Here is a 19,046-nt window from a genome sequence, read left to right on the forward strand (position 1 = left end):
GACCCCCCCAAGGCTTGCCAATAATCCCTGGGGGTCTAGCAGGGGTCCAGGAGCGATTTCGTTGTCGGCTGCCAGTAACCAAAATGGCGCCGATAGCCTTTGCCCATACTATGTCACAGAGGCTTTCGGCGCCATTGGTCAGCTCCTGTCACATGATAGGAGCACAAGATGGCACCGATGGCCATGTGACAGGGGCTGACCAATAGCGCCGAAAGCCCCTGTGACATGGTAGTTCAGGCTATTCGGCACCATTTTGAGGCGCACGGCTTGCAGTACCGGGCACGGAGGGCAAATGGAACCCGGGACCCCGCTGGACCACCAGGGATCTTCGTAAGTCTTGGGGAGGGATCGGGATGGGGGGGGTTGTATATATATACGAAAATGCTTCTAAATGTTTTTAAATGCTTGGGGTGGGTTTTTTAAGCTTCGTTTACCAATTCGTTTTTCGGCCCGGTTTCGGGTTTCCTCGTTTCATTTTTCGAAAAAACAAAATGAGAAAACCCGAATTGTACCACGAAGTATCCGAACCGAAAAACGACCCGGTAGAAAAAAACGAAGCACATCTCTAATACCGACCATAAGAACCTGGAGTTCCTGTGCCGAGTCCAACGCCTCAGCCCTCGGCAAGCTCGATAGCCATTGTTCTTTAGCATGTTTAACTTCCTCCTTCGGTACCGACTAACCTCCAAGAACATTAGAGCCGATGCCCTTTCTTGCACAATGGAGAGGGAGGATAACCTTATGCCACTCCAGTATATCCTTGATCCAACCAAAGTCCTACTCGCAGTGTCTGAAACAGTTCCCTTGGGGAAAATGGTTGTCCCAGCCCGCCTGCGCAAGAAGGTGTTGTTATGGGCCCTCTGATTCCTTAACCACGGGCCACCCTGGGGTCGCACGCATGCAGGACCTACTGTCAGAGTATTACTGGTGGCCTCAACTTAAAAGAGATGTCCAACTCTTAGTCAGCTCCTTGCCGACCTGTGCTCAACAGAAGACTCCGAAAGGTCGCCCCTGGGGCCTGCTGCAATTGTTACCTATCCTTACTGAACCGTGGACCCATCTGTCCACTGACTTCATCATGGACCTACCTGCTTCTGAAGGGAAAACCGTAATATGGGTCATGATCGATAGGTTCTCAAAGATGGCCCACTTCGTCCCTCTTGCCAAGTTGCCCACGGCACCTGAGCTTGCGAACCTCTTCACACAACACATCTTTCGCCTTCACGGACTTCCTCTTCATAATGCTTCTGACAGGGGCTCACAATTCACGGTGAAGTACTTGAAGGCTCTCTGCAAGAAATTTGGGGTTCAACTGGACTTCTCGACTGCCTTTCACCCTCAAGCAATGGCCAAGTGGAACGCACAAATCGCACTTTGTTTGTGGGAGACCTACAAAATGATTGGGTGGCTTTACTTCCATGGGCGGAATTCTCCTATAACCACCATAGATACTCTGCCACCGGCAGGTCCCCCTTCCATATCATATATGGGAAGTGTCTTCGACCCCCTCTACCTTTGCTGTTGACGGTACCATCTCCAGCTGTACAACTCACCACCCAATAGCTACGCCATCTCGGGGGCTCTACTCTGGAGAAACTTCAACACACGGCCGTCACACCGAAGAAGTATGCCAACCGCCTAAGACGTCCAGCCCCATCATTTCTCCCAGGGGATAAGGTATGGCTGAGCACGAAACATCTTCACCTACAGCTTCCTTCCATGTGGCTGGCTCCATGCTACATCGGACCATTCACAATCTTGGACTGGGTGGGAGCCATCACCTACCGCCTCCGCCTTCCACTGACACTTAGGGTACATAACGTGTTCCACGTGTCTTTGCTCAAGCCACTGGTCCTGTCTATCTTCCATAACAAAGTCCCTGAACAGACCACACCTGAGGCTCAGGAGGATACCATCTACCAAGTGATAGAGGTACTAGATGTGCGATTCCACCTCCTCTCCTGGGAAGGTTATGGCCCTAAGAAAAATTCCTGGGAACCTGCCTACAACATCCTGGACAAGAACCTCCTTCACCAGTTTCACGAGGATCATCCTGCAAAAGCCAGACCTCCGGGAAGGGGGCGTAGGAGGGGGGTACCTTTACGGTCCCGGGCTGAGCCCGGGTCTTCCCACTCACCTCAAGTCCAGCCTGGGCAGCTGAGCCTCCTCCTCGGTCAGCAAGGCCCGATCCTGGCCCTGCCACAGTGCTCCCTCCTCAAGGGAGACGCCGCCGCCCCATCTGGCCTTGCCCCCTAGGCGAGCATGCGGGGGCTCTAGATTTAAAGGGGCCAGCGTGGGAGAAATAAGGACAGCCCTCCGATGACGTCAGATGCTGCAGGGGTGTTTAAACCCTGCAGCTAGTCCTGTCCAATGCCTTGCAACAAGGTTCACTCTCCTTGAGAGCTTCTAATTGCTGTCTTCATCTTCTGGTTTTTGACCCCGGCTTCTGACCACTGGCTCCTGACCTCGACTTGGACTACTGGCTTCTGATTTTGGCTTCTGTCTTCAACTTCTGACTACTGGCTTCTGACCTCGGCTTGGACTACTGGCTTCTGATTCCGGCTTCCGGCTTCTGGCTTCTCTCTTAGACTTCTTACTGGCTTCTGACCTCGGCTCATCCATGGCTTCTGATTCCAGCTTTGTTCCACTGGTTCCTGACTCCGGCTCTCGTCCAGGAAGCCCTTCATAAGTCCAAGCGGCTCGGGTCCTCACGAGCTCCTCTCAGGGGGACCATGGGTTTCCAGTGGTGAAGCTCCAGCTGGCCTCCTGGCTTCGGCCCTTCTCAATCTTCAGGAACTCCTCTTCTGACCCCAGCCTTCAGGAGACTGCACGTAAGCCCAAGCGGCTCGGGTCCTCACGGGCTCCTCCTGGGGGGACTTTGGGCTTCCACTGGCGAAGATCCCTCCGGTCTCCTGCTCTGTGCTGCCTCCCGGCTTCGACATCCACAGTGGATCTCCCCGCAGTGAGTCTTCATCTGTCTCAGCCAACTCAAGGGTCCACGAATCTAACACATATGGCCACAGGTTTTCACATACTCTCCCCTCTCTCGCTTTCTCTCCCACAGGTACTCTCTCTCACAAACACACAAACACATACACACAGTATCATATCCTCCCTTTTCTTCTAGCCATTTTTTCATGGCCCCAATAGGCCTCCTAGTCTTCTCAGGCCATGGTAAGATGAGCTTTGCTCTTGCTCTGCTGTCTTCTCCATTCACAATGGGAAGGGCTCTGCTACAGGCTGTTCTCAGGCCACAGTGGGATAATTTCTGCCTTGGCCCCACTGGGCTTTGGGCTCTTGTCAGGCTGCAGCAGGATGAGTAAGGTGGCCATGGCTAGGGTAGGTCTGGGGACACGTGCTGCTGCTTCTAGAATTTTGCTGCCTGAGATGGCTGCCTCACCCTGCCTTACATACAATTTTATTTTGGCAAGGCATGGCAGGAAAAATTAAAGCATAAGCTCTCTGGAGTGGGCACTTTCAGCTAAACAATATGCACTGTGGTGCCGTGCATCTAACATTGATGTACTGTTGAGCTATAGGTGCCTCGCCCAGACAGTTTATGCTTTGTTAAGCTTGCATTTGATTTTACTTGCTATTCATTTCCAAAATGGCAATGGATGCAAGAAGTTTTTCTCTGGGGTAGGCACTTACAACTATCCGAACACAAGCTTCTTTCGATGGGCATCTATAGTTAAACAGTATGTTAAAGTAATGATGCAAAGTACCAGTGTAATGTTCAGCCGTAGGCGCCCATCCTGAAAGCTTACACTGGAAATTAAACTCCTGGTTCCAAGGTGGAGTAAACTCATTTTCTGGTGATCAAAATTATTCTTTTCCTGTGCCCAATCTGGTAGAAATAACTTGACACTCCCATGTTGGGCACACAATGGTATAACATGGTCTGCAGAAATTTGAATTAATTTTAACTCCTGCTCTGACCCAGGAGTTATATTTCAAGCAGTAAGAAATTTATTTTAAAGTATCTGCCCTTTAGTAGACCTCCCTTCATTGGTAAGGAATAGCTAATGTCTTCCTTTACATTGGATTTGCATGCTCCCATGCTAATTTTAGTACTGGTTCTTTTTCCTGGTTTAGCATGCATTTGTTAGGATTTTAAACCCTTGTTAAATAGCAGCGTTAATTTAACGCAGAAAAATGTGCACTAAAACAGAAGTTAAAACCTGCGCTAGTGTTAGCGCATCTTATTACATCAGCCCCGTCTTGATTCAGCTTCCTTCCTGCAAAAGTGTATAAAATTCAGCCTGATACACGCGCTGCTGCTGGTAAATGTTGACAGGAGGGATAGGAAAGCTACTAAAACCCAGTACTGAAGGTAAAATTCAAGTAGATTTAAGAAGAAAACAAGGTTCAAATTATGTTTTCTTGAGCAGCCAGAAGAGAGGGTGGAGCTGGAGGTTCAGCAGGATGTGGCAAAGGAGGAAATAACTAGTGAAGAGAATGAGGAGAAATCAGAGCTGGGGACTGCAGAAAGTGTTACAGATGCTTCTGCAAGACCTCACCAATGCATGTCATGCTTCACACAACCTGAAAATAGGGGTGCACATTGGAACATTTTATTTGCTCCATTTTGTTTTTCTGGGACTTTTTGTTGCATTTTTAAATACCTCTTAGCCAATACGCATTTGCTATGTTACTCGTCAATCAAATGATCTCAGACCAATTGGTTAAGAGATATATCAGTCAAACTGTGGAACTCCCAGTAAACTGCTGTATCCGTTGTTGTGGTCCGGAAGTGGATCCTTGGTCCGACCGGCTGAGACGGTATCCCGTGCGGACCGAGAAGGTCGGAAGGCAGGCCACAGCAGACGATGACCAGTCTTCACCCTGGAAGTCCGTGCCCCTCCAGAGATGCTGTGGAGGCCCGGACCGCTGGGGCTTAGGTGGTTTCGCCCTGGAAGCCCGTGATCCCCCCAGGAGGAGCCTGTAGGGACCCGGGCCGCTGGGACTTAGGAGAGCGGCTCAGAACGTGAGTGTGGACTGAGGAGATGAACCAGAATCGGGACAGGCAGCTGAACTCGTGAACGGTGAGGCGGACCAGGGTCAAGGCAGGCAGCAGAACTCGTAAACGGTGAGATGGACCAGGGTCAAGGCAGGCAGCAGAACTTGTAAACGGTGAATCGGACCAGGGTCAGGACACTGGAGCAGGCAGGCAGGATCAGGAACAAGGAACTGACGGGCTGGATCAGGAACACAGGTACTGGCAGGCTGGATCGGAAACACAGGAACTGGCAACTCTTCACTCCGACAGAGCTGACCGCGTTGCAAGGCAATGAGTGAGGATCAGATGCCGAGTTAAATCACCCTCGGCATCTGACGTCACTCCGGGGGTGGATCCAGTCTTTCGCACCAGGGGCCCTTTAAAAGGGTTCCCCTGCGTGCGCGCGAGCCCTAAGGGCGGGGTCAGCAGCGATCGGCGGTGTCTCCCTCGTGGAGGCGCCGCGAGGTAGGCCAGGACCGCATGGAAGTCCTCGGGAACGCACCAGCATCGGACCCGGGGACAGGTAAGGGAACGGTCGGGCGATCGCGACCGGAACCGCAACATCCGTTGTAGAAAAAAAGGATCTGTTTGACTGGTTTCAAATTCCCCTGAAGCAGAAAGTAGACAAAAAAGACTCTTGAAATGCTGTTCTGTTTCGGTTACTGGTCTGGTTTTGCCTGAAACGATAAGTTTGCTAATGATTTTATACGCAATAATTTAAAAAACAACAAAAAGTATATTTACGAGACCGATGCTGAAAGTGTTTCCCCATAGCACGAGATGCTGTTGAGGTGGAATGTTTGAAGGTCTCTTGAAAAAATTTAATTAATGGTTTTTTTTGAGTGATCTTGAATAAGGGATTGTAGTTTTGTTTTTTGTGTAATTACAATATTACATACACAAAGAATGTATACGTGAAAAATAACAAAACAAAAGAAAACACAAGCACATTCATTATTTATTTATTTGTGTATGTTAAATATTTATATTCTGGCCATAACTATTTCTGGGCAGATTACAATATATACAGAAACCCACAGTAGTCACAGATGGAGATACTTTGGATCAGGCATGAAATGGCTTCACTCCACAACATGAAACATGCTTATCTGGGATGCACAACCCATACTTTCAGTCAACATTTATCTTGGAGCACTTGAAAAGACAAGGAATGATCTCAGATGGTATACATTCCAGGCCCATGGGATTATCCCTGTGATGCCAGAAAATAATATGATATCCCTGAGACTGGAGTACAGTGTCATCAGAGCATCATCCCTCTATGACCATCCTAAGGTGTTGGGCAGCAATGGTGTAATTCCACTCTACATGAAGGCTTCAAAGTTGTATAAAAAGACCTACATGTACCTGCAGAAAAGAATAGCCAGAACTGGAAAATTGAAGGCAGTTATTGATGTACAGACAGTAGCTAAAGCAGAAATCTCTGAACACCTACTCTGTTCACTAGACAAACTCACTATAACCGCAGGACTGACAAATTTCACAGAAATTCCAACAGCACACTGTGGCTCAGTCTTGCACGCACAAATAGGACCATACAGTAGAGATGTGAATCGTGTGATCGATCGTCTTAACAATCAATTTCGGCTGGGGGGGGGAGGGAATCGGATCGTCGCAGTTTTGTTTTTTTAAATATCGTGTAAATCGTAAATCGGGGGAGGGCGGGAAAACCGGCACACTAAAACAACCCTAAAACCCACCCCGACCCTTTAAAATAAATCCCCCACCCTCCCGAACCCCCCCAAAATGTCTTAAATTACCTGGGGTCCAGTGGGGGGATCCCGGTGTGATGTTCCACTCTCAGGCCACGGGTGCGTTGATAGAAATGGTGCCGGCCATATGGCCGGCGCCATTTTGCAGTATGGCAATATGGCCATACGGCTGGCGCCATTTTGCATTACGGCAACACGATTCGAGTGCAGGTGGTCGTTCCCGGACCCCCGCTGGACTTTTGGCAAGTCTTGTGGGGGTCAGGAGGCCCCCCCAAGCTGCCAAAAGTCCCTGGGGGTCCAGTGGAGGTCCGGGAGCGATCTCCTATGCTCGTGACATCGAGGGACAGGAACCAAAATGGCGCCGGCGCCATTTCTATCAACGCACCCGTGGCCCGAGAGTGGAAGATCACACCGGGACCCCTCCACTGGACCCCAGGTAATTTAAGACATTTTGGGGGGGTTCGGGAGGGTGGGGGATTTATTTTAAAGGGTCGGGGTGGGTTTTAGGGTTGCTTTAGTGTGCCGGTTTTCCCGCCCTCCCCCTTCCCCTTCCCCTCCCCCTTCCCCCGATTTACGATTTTTGACAATAAATTGGGGGAATTCCTATTATATATCGCCTCTAACGATTTTTGACGATTTAAAATATATCGGACGATATTTTAAATCGTCAAAAAATGATTCACATCCCTACCATACAGTGCATTTACAGAAGTTATTTCAATCCTTTTTACCTTATCCAGAGATGGCGAACTCCAGTCCTCAAGTGCAACAAACAGGCCTGGTTTTCAGGCTATCTACAATGAATACGCATGACAAAGATTTGCATGTACTGTTGTATGCAAATCTTTCTCATGCATATTCAATGTAGATAACCTGAAAACCAGGCCCGTCTGTGGCACTCAAGGACTGGAGTTATCCATCCCTGACCTAATCTATACCTCCTAAGAGCAACTATGTCAGAAGGGTCCAGACCAGAGGTGGGGGATATTCATATCTTGGTGGGAAGAGGCTGCCTAGTGATAATCCCTTCTATTGTTCCTCTCCCCCCAAACCTTTGTGAGGAGCAAACCTCCTACCTGCTGTTTTGTAGACAGTGAGATGCATTCATGACCACACAGAATACGTAAACTTGTACAGAAATATGTTTAAGTAGAACCATGTCAATGGCTAAGGGGTTGCCCTTTATTTCCATTTCTGAAACCATTGTATGTCACATATTTTGAAATATACAATATAAAAAAAATATGTCATTTGTTAAGCTTGTGCATGTAATAAATTTGGGATTTCAAATTAAATGCATATTTCATTTTGAAGTGCTCAAGTGTGTGTTGCAGTGTGCTCTTTGTTGCCTGCTTTCTTCCCGCCAGTTTCTCTCTCTCCTCCATGTTTCTCCTGCCTTGAACTCCACATGCCCAATATGCAGATTGTTGAAGCAGCCACCATCTCCTGTATTTGATGATCTTTTTATTTTCCAAAGAGAAGTGTGGGAAATGCATTATGTCTCAGGGGCCTATGGATAAACTTTTACAATGTTATCTCTTGTACATGACCTTCATCTTTCAGTCAAAAGGCTTATTGGCTGCTGATCCTTTGAAATAACATGCAAGTAAAAAAATGCCTGGTCCAAGGTGGCTGATAAATTATGGCATTATCAAGTGCATGATAAATTGTGTGTGGAAGACAGCATTTATTTTATTTATTTATTTAAGATTTTTTATATACCAACATTCAGGACGATAGTCCCATCATGCTGGTTCACAAGAAACAGGGGTGTAATAATAATAAAACTTTACAATTTGAACAATAGTGCAGAAAAAGCAGTTACATATAACAAGGAAATCAATAACTTGGAGTGAGAAGGAAAATGAAGATCAGATAATTATATATAAGTATAGATAGCATTGAATAAATAACATTTATTAACGTTATTACTAGCGAAACGTGTTGATTGATGGGAGATTAAATAATGTTGGAGTTAGGAAATGCCTGCGTGAACAGCCACGTCTTGAGTTTTTTCTTGAATGTTGAGATGCTGGGTTCCATTCTAAGATCTGGGGGAATGGAGTTCCATAAAGTTGGACCGGCTGTGGAGAATGCCCGATCTCTAAGCGTGATGTGTCTGGTAGTTTTGGCTGGAGGTACTTGAAGTGAACCTTTGTAAGCATCTCTTGTCGGTCTTGTAGAGTGGTGTAATCGGAGGGGGATATGGAGATCGATTGGAGCTAATTGATGGATGTTTTTGAAAATGGTGAGAATGGCCTTGTAGATTATTCTGAAGTGTATGGGCAGCCAATGAAGGTCCATCAGGATAGGGGTTATGTGTTCTCTTCTCCTAGTGTTTGTGAGTATACGGGCGGAGGCATTTTGGACCATTTGCAATGGTTTGGTGTGTGATGAGGGGAGACCTAGCATGATGGTGTTACAATAGTCCAGCTTTGCGAAAATGATTGATTGTAGAATCGTTCTAAAGTCATGTGTGTGGAAGAGAGGTCGTATTCTTTTCAGCACTTGGAGCTTATAAAAGCAGTCTCTGGTGGTTTTGTTGATGTTGGCTTTCAGGTTTAGGTGATTGTCAATTAGAACTCCTAGGTCTCTTACTTGTGTAGTATTTGGTACGGTAGGATGGGTGAGTGTGAGGGAGCTGTTTTCTGGTGTGATGAGTAGAAGTTCCGTTTTTGATGAATTTAGTATCAGGTTGAGACTTGTGAGAAGCTGTTTGATATAGCATACTATGCTATTTACCTTTTATATGTTAAAGTCTCATTTGAATTAGGGATGAATATTTGAGAGAAACAAAATAGGAAATGAAAAGAAATTCTCTGTTTCAATTTGGATCATTTTCGAAGTGGAACAAATTAAATTCTGATTAAATATTGATAGACTCTCTTTTTGCTTTGAAAACAAAGTCACTGGTCAGGCCTAGGCTTTAGCCCTAAGCCGGGGCCTCACCTAGGGAATAGGGCAAGACCCAAAGCAGAATTCCAGCCTATGCCTGAAGGCGACTCTGTACCTCAGCATAGGCCTTGCCTAGGCTTAGGCCGTGTCTGAGCGTGATGCAAGGGCGTGATGCCACCGAATCTGATGCGGCATCCTGGTCTGGTCCCGATTCCTAGGCCTTGGCCCAGACCAAGGCCCACCACCAGGGCCCAGTCTGGAGACCAGATCCCGACACCTGGGTCTCGGCCTAGTCACAGGACTGATGCAGGGGCCTGGTTCATAGACCTAGTCCTGATGTCTGGGCCTAGGCCTGGACCTAAGCCTGAGGGTGGGTCTCGATACCTGAGCCTTGGTCTAGGCCAGAACCCAGGCCCAGGTCTGATGCAAGGTCCCAGCCTGGAGCCTGGGACCTTATGCCAGGGCCTCAACCCAGACATATTTATATCTTCCTAAGCAATTTACAATATAAATTCAAACAATTTAAAAATACATTTTCCAAAATGAAAAGAGAAATCAAGTCTTCTCAGTCAACTCTGGTAAATAAATTTCTTTCATCAACCCTGCTGAACAAATTCTTTCATCAAGCAAGTTTTTAAAGCTTTCCTAAATTTTAACAGATCACTTTCTTCTCTCAAACTGGAAGGCAAATTATTCCAAAGTTGGGGAATCATTCCTAAGAAAGATTTTACCTTCAGGCGAGAATGTCAAAACATTTTAACATCTTGAACTCTCAAGTAGTGCCCTTTCAAGGATCTCAAACTTCTACTAGGCTTATACCAGCTGAGACGATTTTTCAATTGCTATGAACCTATTTCTTTTAGACTTTTAAAGGACAGAGCCAAATTCTTAAACTTGCATCTGGTACCCACTGACAGCCAATGCAAATCCAATAATAATGGTCCAGAAAGAGTTCTTCTAGAACTTTCTACCACAATACTAGCTGCTGTATTCTGAATAATCTACAATTTTCGAATAGACCCAGGCCCGACACCAGAAGCTGACCTGTAGGCCGTGTCAAAATGCCTAGACTTCGGCCTTGGCAAGGGCCCAGGTCTCAGCCTGATGCCGGGGCACAGTCCAGAGGCCAGGTCCTGATGATGGGGCCATGGCCTGGATCCAGGCCCAACGCCGGGACCCGACCAGTAGGCTGGGTCCCAATACCTGGGACTCGGTCCAGAGTCAGGGCCCAGGCCCAGAGCCCAGGCCTCAGAAGTCCTCTTCATAGGTCTTCTTTCTTTGATCTTTGTACTTCAAATGGCAGCATCCGTTAGGAGACTCGCCAGAATTAATTAAATCTAGCACATCCTCTCCAGTGGAGGGTACCATTTTGATTTACAGCATACCTATGAAGGTACCGATGAAGGTACCTCTGAGGCCTTGGCTTTTTAACTTTGAATATACCTGAAAAAGTTTTTATTATAAGTTTTTCTTCCATGGCAAACTTCTTTTCAAATTCTCTTTTTGCTTTCCTTATCAGTGCTTTGCATCTAACTTGCCAGTGTAAATGCTATTTCCTCTTTTTTTCATTTGGATCTCTTTGCTATTGTAAGATGCTCTTTTAGCTATTATAGCCTATCTCACCTCACCTTTTAGCCATGCTGGTAATCATTTAGTCTTCTTTCCTCCTTTCTAATGCGTGGAATATATCTGGTCTGAGCTTCCAAGATGTATACTCTTAACTTTTGCAGCTGCACCATTAAGTTTTTCCTAAACATGTTCCTCATTTTATCATAATCACCTTTCTGAATGTTAAATGATGAAGCAATAGAATGATTTAGTGGCCTCCCTCCAGTTACTAAATCAAATTTGATCATGTTGTGATCACTATTACCAAGTGGCTCCAATACTGTTGATTCTCTCGCATCAAATTCTGTGATCCACTAAGAACTAGGTCTAAAATAGTTTCCCATCTTGATGATTCTTGTACAGCTGCTCCATGAATAAGTCATTTATTGCATCTAGGAATGTTTTCTCTCCAGCATGTCCTGATATAACATTCACCCATTCAATTCTGGGGTAATAAATACCTTTCTAATCATCAATTCACCAACTACAATGGCTAACCCAACCCTTCCCTCTTGGGCACATGCCCCTGGAGATATATCCTTGGTGTGGTGATGTTTTCAATCCATGTGACCCTTCTCCTCTAACGTGCTGCCAAATTGGAGGTGGGACTTCTCTACTGTGTCCCTGAAGGTATCCTCTATATACCTCTCTCTCTCTCCCTTAGCTCCTCTATGTTTTCCACTCTAGCCTCCAGAGATTGGATTAATTCTGTGAGGGTAGAAGCTCTTTGCTCATAGTGCACAGATAAGACCACTGTTATGACCGTCGGCCGCGGCCACCCACGGCTGAGCCAACTTACCTCATGTGCTGCCCTGCTCTCCTCTCCAGGTGAACTCGTGGATGTTGCTAGCCACTGCTGCCGCATGCCATCTACCTCCTGAGACTTCTCATGGTGGCTGGTAGGGATGTGAATCGTTTTTCAACGATTAAAATTATCGTCCGATAATGTTTATATCGTCTTAAATCGTTATAGAACACGATACAATAGAAATTCTAACGATTTATCGTTAAAAATCGTTAAATCGTGTTAGTGCGCACTAACTCCCCGTTAGTGCGCACTAACTCCCCGTTAGTGCGCACTAACTCGATTTAGTGTGCATAACTGAAAATGATACAAATAAACACTTTCCAGGTCACTGAAGGTCAGTTAGGAATGAATATGTGTTCCTATTGGCTGGCTGCCCTCTTATCTATTGATGTTACCAAGGTTACCACTGAGGTGATGGTTGGGGGGATGGGAAATGGAACTGGAAACTAACGAACACCAACAGAAAATGAAACAAAGTGTTCACACTTCCCAGGTCAGTAAAGGTCACTTAGGAATGAATATGTATGTATGTATTCCTATTGGCTGGCTGTGCTCTTATCTATTGATGTTACCAATATGGTTGGGGGGATGTGAAATGGAAACAGTTGGAAGCTTGACAAAAAAAGTAATGTAATGATCAGCACTCACCTGACTAGAACTTGTTTGTTTATTATTTTTGTTAGCAGGCACCTGAAATGCTAGTGCATGTTGAATTTGCCAATCACTGTGCATTTTAGAAAGGTGGTCCTGGCTGGAACTGTACACAGTTCAAATATATGTAATTGATTGTTGGTAAGTGTATTTTTTAAGTAGCCACACTGGCACCAGTATGTTTACTTTTCCTCCTACTTAACTCACTAGCTCAGCTTTGTAAGAAGGGCTTCTCTGCTTGTGTGTTGTTTTTGTTTGGTGTGAGGAGAGCAGAAACATCAGATCTTTATTCAATCTACTACAGTCATCTCTTACAGTGCCCTATCCCTATTAATACCAGGAGTGTTGTGATCTTCCTGCACACAGTGCCCTAACCCTGATACCAGTCTGAGACAGCTCCCTCCCTGCATTACTAGTGAGAGGCTGGCTTCACAGACAGGGGGGAGCTGCCTGACCCTCACTCCTGACTTCCCCCATGTCCCAGCTAGTGAATGGTGTGTGGGTGAGGGGGGGGGGGAGGATGGTGAAGTCTGAGACAGCTCCCTCCCTGCATTACTAATGAGAGGCTGGCTTCACAGACAGGGGGGAGCTGCCTGACCCTCACTCCTGACTTCCCCCATGTCCCAGCTAGTGAATGGTGTGTGGGTGAGGGGGGGGGGGGAGGATGGTGAAGTCTGAGACAGCTCCCTCCCTGCATTACTAGTGAGAGGCTGGCTTCACAGACAGGGGGGAGCTGCCTGACCCTCACTCCTGACTTCCCCCATGTCCCAGCTAGTGAATGGTGTGTGGGTGAGGGGGGGGGGGGGAGGATGGTGAAGTCTGAGACAGCTCCCTCCCTGCATTACTAGTGAGAGGCTGGCTTCACAGACAGGGGGGAGCTGCCTGACCCTCACTCCTGACTTCCCCCATGTCCCAGCTAGTGAATGGTGTGTGGGTGAGGGGGGGGGGGGAGGATGGTGAAGTCTGAGACAGCTCCCTCCCTGCATTACTAGTGAGAGGCTGGCTTCACAGACAGGGGGGAGCTGCCTGACCCTCACTCCTGACTTCCCCCATGTCCCAGCTAGTGAATGGTGTGTGGGTGAGGGGGGGGGGGGGAGGATGGTGAAGTCTGAGACAGCTCCCTCCCTGCATTACTAGTGAGAGGCTGGCTTCACAGACAGGGGGGAGCTGCCTGACCCTCACTCCTGACTTCCCCCATGTCCCAGCTAGTGAATGGTGTGTGGGTGAGGGGGGTGGGGGAGGATGGTGAAGTCTGAGACAGCTCCCTCCCTGCATTACTAGTGAGAGGCTGGCTTCACAGACAGGGGGGAGCTGCCTGACCCTCACTCCTGACTTCCCCCATGTCCCAGCTAGTGAATGGTGTGTGGGTGAGGGGGGGGGGGAGGATGGTGAAGTCTGAGACAGCTCTCTCCCTGCATTACTAGTGAGAGGCTGGCTTCACAGACAGGGGGGAGCTGCCTGACCCTCACTCCTGACTTCCCCCATGTCCCAGCTAGTGAATGGTGTGTGGGTGAGGGGGGGGGGGAGGATGGTGAAGTCTGAGACAGCTCCCTCCCTGCATTACTAGTGAGAGGCTGGCTTCACAGACAGGGGGGAGCTGCCTGACCCTCACTCCTGACTTCCCCCATGTCCCAGCTAGTGACTGGTGTGTGGGTGAGGGGGGGGGGGGGAGGATGGTGAAGTCTGAGACAGCTCCCTCCCTGCATTACTAGTGAGAGGCTGGCTTCACAGACAGGGGGGAGCTGCCTGACCCTCACTCCTCCGGGGTATTGTGATCTTCCTGCACACAGTGCCCTATCCCTGATACCAGGGGTGTTGTGATCTTCCTGCATGCAGTGCCCTATCCCTATTAATACCAGGAGTGTTGTGATCTTCCTGCATGCAGTGTCCTATCCCTATTAATACCAGGAGTGTTGTGATCTTCCTGCATGCAGTGCCCTATCCCTGATACCGGGATGTGTGCAAGAAGATCACAACACCCCCGGTATCAGGAATAGGGCACTGTGTGCAGGAAGATCACAACACCCCCAGTATCAGGAATAGGGCACTGTGTGCAGGAAGATCACAACACCCCTGGTATTAGGGATAGGGCACTGTGTGCAGGAAGATCACAACACTCCTGGTATTAATAGGGATAGGGCACTGTGTGCAGGAAGATCACAATACCCCTGGTATCAGGGTTAGGGCACAAGTTCTAGTCACATTGACTGATCACATTACTTGTTTTGTCAAGCTACCAACTGTTTCCATTTCCCATCCCCCATATACTGTCAGTAGGAAACTTGGTAACATGAATAAATAAGAGGGCAGCCAATAGGAATACATATTCATTCCTAAACTGACCTTAACTGACCTGAAAAGTGTCAAATTGTATCATTTTCAGTTAGTGCGCACTAACTCCCAGTTAGTGCGCACTAACTCCCGTTAGTGCGCACTAACTCGAGTTAGTGCGCACTAATCAGAAAAAACAATTTTTAACGATTTTTTAACTAAAAAATCGTGCCTAAGACGATTTTCTTGCCCTGCCACACGATTTCTATCGTTAAGACGATATGGAAAACGATTCACATCCCTAGTGGCTGGGACGCCGGCAACCTCCATACCTCCTTCAGGCCTTCCCAGGTTTGCGCGCGCGCCACCGAGTCTCTCTTTAAAGACGCTATGATGGGAACCTCAGAGATGTCCCCAATTGATGACATCACAAGCTGGGATTTATAAGCACCTCCCTTGGCCTACGCTAATCGACTTGGCAACGAGTTCCTTCACTGCTGGTGCTTGTTCCTGTCTCCTCGGACGTTGGTGCCTGACTCGGATCTCTATCTGTGGTTCTGGACTCTGGCTCGGGTACCCACTCCTTGGGGGCCTGCGTGAGTTTCCTTGGGAGACTTGTCTCCAGGCTTCACCGCTCCTCAGAGTAGTCCCTGCACCTCTCCAGAGGTCCTGCCTGCTGACCACCCCACGCCCTTGGAACTGCCTAGCAGAGACTCCTGCTCTGTGCTCCCCACTCCTCGGGGCAGTGCCTTCGTCTCTACACCAGCGACTTGCTCCACACTTCCCCGCTCCTCGGGGCAGTGCCTACATCTCTACACCAGCGACTTGATCCACACTTCCCCTCTCCTCGGGGCAGTGTATATGTCTCAACACCAGCAACTTGCTCCGCACTCCCCCGCTCCTCAAGGCAGTGCCTACGTCGCTACACGAGTGGCCTGCTCCTGCTTCCCCACTCCTCGGGGAAGCCTATGCCACTACTGCCAAGATTGACTCTGTGCTTCCCAGCTTCTCGGGGCAGCCTACATCACTACTGCCTTGTGCTTCCCCGCTCCTCTAGGCAGCCCCTATGTCATCTTACCAGAGACTCTGTTACTACACTGTCCCACCCCTCGGGACAGTCTCTGCATCTCGCCTATAGTAGACCCTGCTCTTGCGCTCCCCGCTCCTCGGGGTCTGCCTCATGGCACTGCTCTGGTCTAGTCAGTGATTACATGGTAGTGACGCCTGATTTTCTCTCTCTACTGAACTAGTCATGCTTCCTGCTGCAGCTGACCTCACCTCAAGATGGTGTGGACCTGTGGGGCTCCACCCCTCAGGTTGAAACAACCTATACCTACACCTATACCACGAAACCCATGAATCCTAACAGATTGCCAAGTCCATGGACCCGGCAGAGGTCTCAGCTATCCAGGCCATCCCAGGCCTGGCCCAAAGAATCAATGAGCAACAAAAGTTCCTGGAAACACTAGAAGCAGCCATTGATAATTTGAGCACTCGTTTAGATGCCGCAGTGATTACTACCATGACGTCTTCCAAGCTCAACCCTTCTACCTCTATGACGGTTCCTCGGCTTACCGTGCCCTTACCAGCACCTCCATGTTTTTCTGGGAATCCTCTTATGTGCAGGGGGTTCCTGAATCAGTGTAATAAGCACTTCTTCCTGCAATTGGCTTACTTCCCAGATGTGATTACCAAGATTACCTCATTCTGTCTCTCCTGGATGGCAAGGCTTTTGCCTGGGCAACGTCCCTCTGGGAATGAGCATATCCATTTCTTTGTGACCCGCCCAGGTTTCTGGTCCTATTCCACTCTGTCTTCGACGATCCTGGCAGAAGATCCATTTCTGGATCCTCTCTTCTCCACCTCCAACAGGGCACTTGGCCATTAACTGACTATGTCATAGAATTCAGGACTTTTTTGTCAGAACTTCATTGGAACTCAGATTGCTTATGGTCCATTTTTCTCGAAGGACTGAGTTCCCGGATCAACTGCAGGAGCACTCGCGGGAGTCTAGAGCATACAAAAAAATCTACGTCAAGATTATCCTGAATTCAACTCTCGTCTTCACCCAGGCTGAATGTCGCTCCGAGCAAAACTGAAGATGAGCCTATGCAAATGGGCCAGAGCAGACTTTCTCCCAAGGGAAGCCATCGCTGCCAGCAATCTGGTCTCTGCTTATACTGTGGCCAACCCGGACATGCCATAGCCACATGCCCTGTCTGTCTGGGAAAATCCTAGGCCTAGGTTCAGCAGGAGGACTGCTCCTAGGCCTGACTTTGCCTTCTCCTCCATTGGCATTACCCGTCTCCATCAAGCTGGATAACCAGGAGTTCCATACCCTGGCCTTAGTGAACTCTGGGGTTGATGGGAACTTTATTCTTAAACAATTGGCTGAGCACCTCTGGATTCCCACCATCTGCTCCCCAGTGCCTTTTCTTCTCTCATCCATGGAGCAATTGGTTCAGGAACTGACGAGAGAGGGAACAATTTTAGATCTAATTCTCAGTGGAGCACAGGACTTGGTGAGAGAGGTAATGGTGGTGGGGCCGCTTGGCAATAGTGATCATAATATGGTCAAATTTGAACTAATGACTGGAAGAGGAACAGTATGCAAATCCACGGCTCTAGTGCTAAACTTTCAAAAGGGAAACTTTGATAAAATGAGAAAAATTGTTAGAAAAAAACTGAAAGGAGCAGTTACAAAAGTAAAAAATGTGCAAGAGGCATGGTCATTGTTAAAAAATACCATCCTAGAAGCACAATCCAGATGTATTCCACACATTAAGAAAGGTGGAAAGAAGGCAAAATGACTACCGGCATGGTTAAAAGGGAAGGTAAAAGAAGCTATTTTAGCCAAAAGATCTTCATTCAAAAATTGGAAGAAGGATCCAACAGAAGAAAATAGGATAATACATAAACATTGGCAAGTTAAATGTAAGACATTGATAAGACAGGCTAAGAGAGAATTTGAAAAGAAGTTGGCCGTAGAAGCAAAAACATAGTAAAAACTTTTTTAAATATATCCAAAACAGAAAGCCTGTGAGGGAGTCAGCTGGACCGTTAGATGATCGAGGGGTTAAAGGGGCTCTTAGAGAAGATAAGGCCATCGTGGAAAGATTAAATGATTTCTTTGCTTCGGTGTTTACTGAAGAGGATGTTGGGGAGATACCCTTATCAGAGAAGGTTTTCATGGGCAATTATTCAAATCACGGTGAACCTAGAAGGTGTGGTAGACCTGATTGACAAACTGAAGAGTAGTAAATCACCTGGACCGAATGGTATACACCCCAGACTTCTGAAAGAACTAAAAAATGAAATTTCAGACCTATTAGTAAAAATTTGTAACCTATCATTAAAACCATCCATTGTACCTGAAGACTGGAGGATAGCTAATGTAACCCCAATATTTAAAAAGGGCTCCAGGGGCGATCCGGGAAACTACAGACTGGTCAGCCTGACTTCAGTGCCAGGAAAAATAGTGGAAAGTGTTCTAAACATCAAAATCACAGAAGATATAGAAATACATGGTTTAATGGAACAAAGTCAGCATGGCTTTACCCAAGGCAAGTCTTGCCTTACAAATCTGCTTCACTTTTTTGAAGGAGTTAATAAACATGTGGATAAAGGTGAACTGGTAGATGTAGTATACTTGGATTTTCAGAAGGCATTTGACAAAGTTCCTCATGAGAGGCTTCTAGGAAAAGTAAAAAGTCATGGGATAAGTGGTGATGTCCTTTCGTGGATTACAAACTGGCTAAAAGACAGGAAACAAAGAGTAGGATTAAATGGACAATTTTCTCAGAGGAAGGGAGTGGGCAGTGGAGTGCCTCAGGGATCTGTATTGGGACCCTTCCTTTTCAATATATTTATAAATGATCTGGAAAGAAATACGACGAGTGAGATAATCAAATTTGCAGATGTTACAAAACTGTTCAGAGTAGTTAAATCGCAAGCAGATTGTGATAAATTGCAGGAAGACCTTGTAAGACTGGAAAATTGGGCATCAAAATGGCAGATGAAATTTAATATGGATAAGTGCAAGGTGATGCATATAGGGAAAAATAACCCATGCTATAGTTAC

The sequence above is a fragment of the Rhinatrema bivittatum genome, chromosome 3 (genome assembly GCF_901001135.1).
Source record: "Rhinatrema bivittatum chromosome 3, aRhiBiv1.1, whole genome shotgun sequence".
Classification (NCBI taxonomy): Eukaryota; Metazoa; Chordata; class Amphibia; order Gymnophiona; family Rhinatrematidae; genus Rhinatrema; species Rhinatrema bivittatum.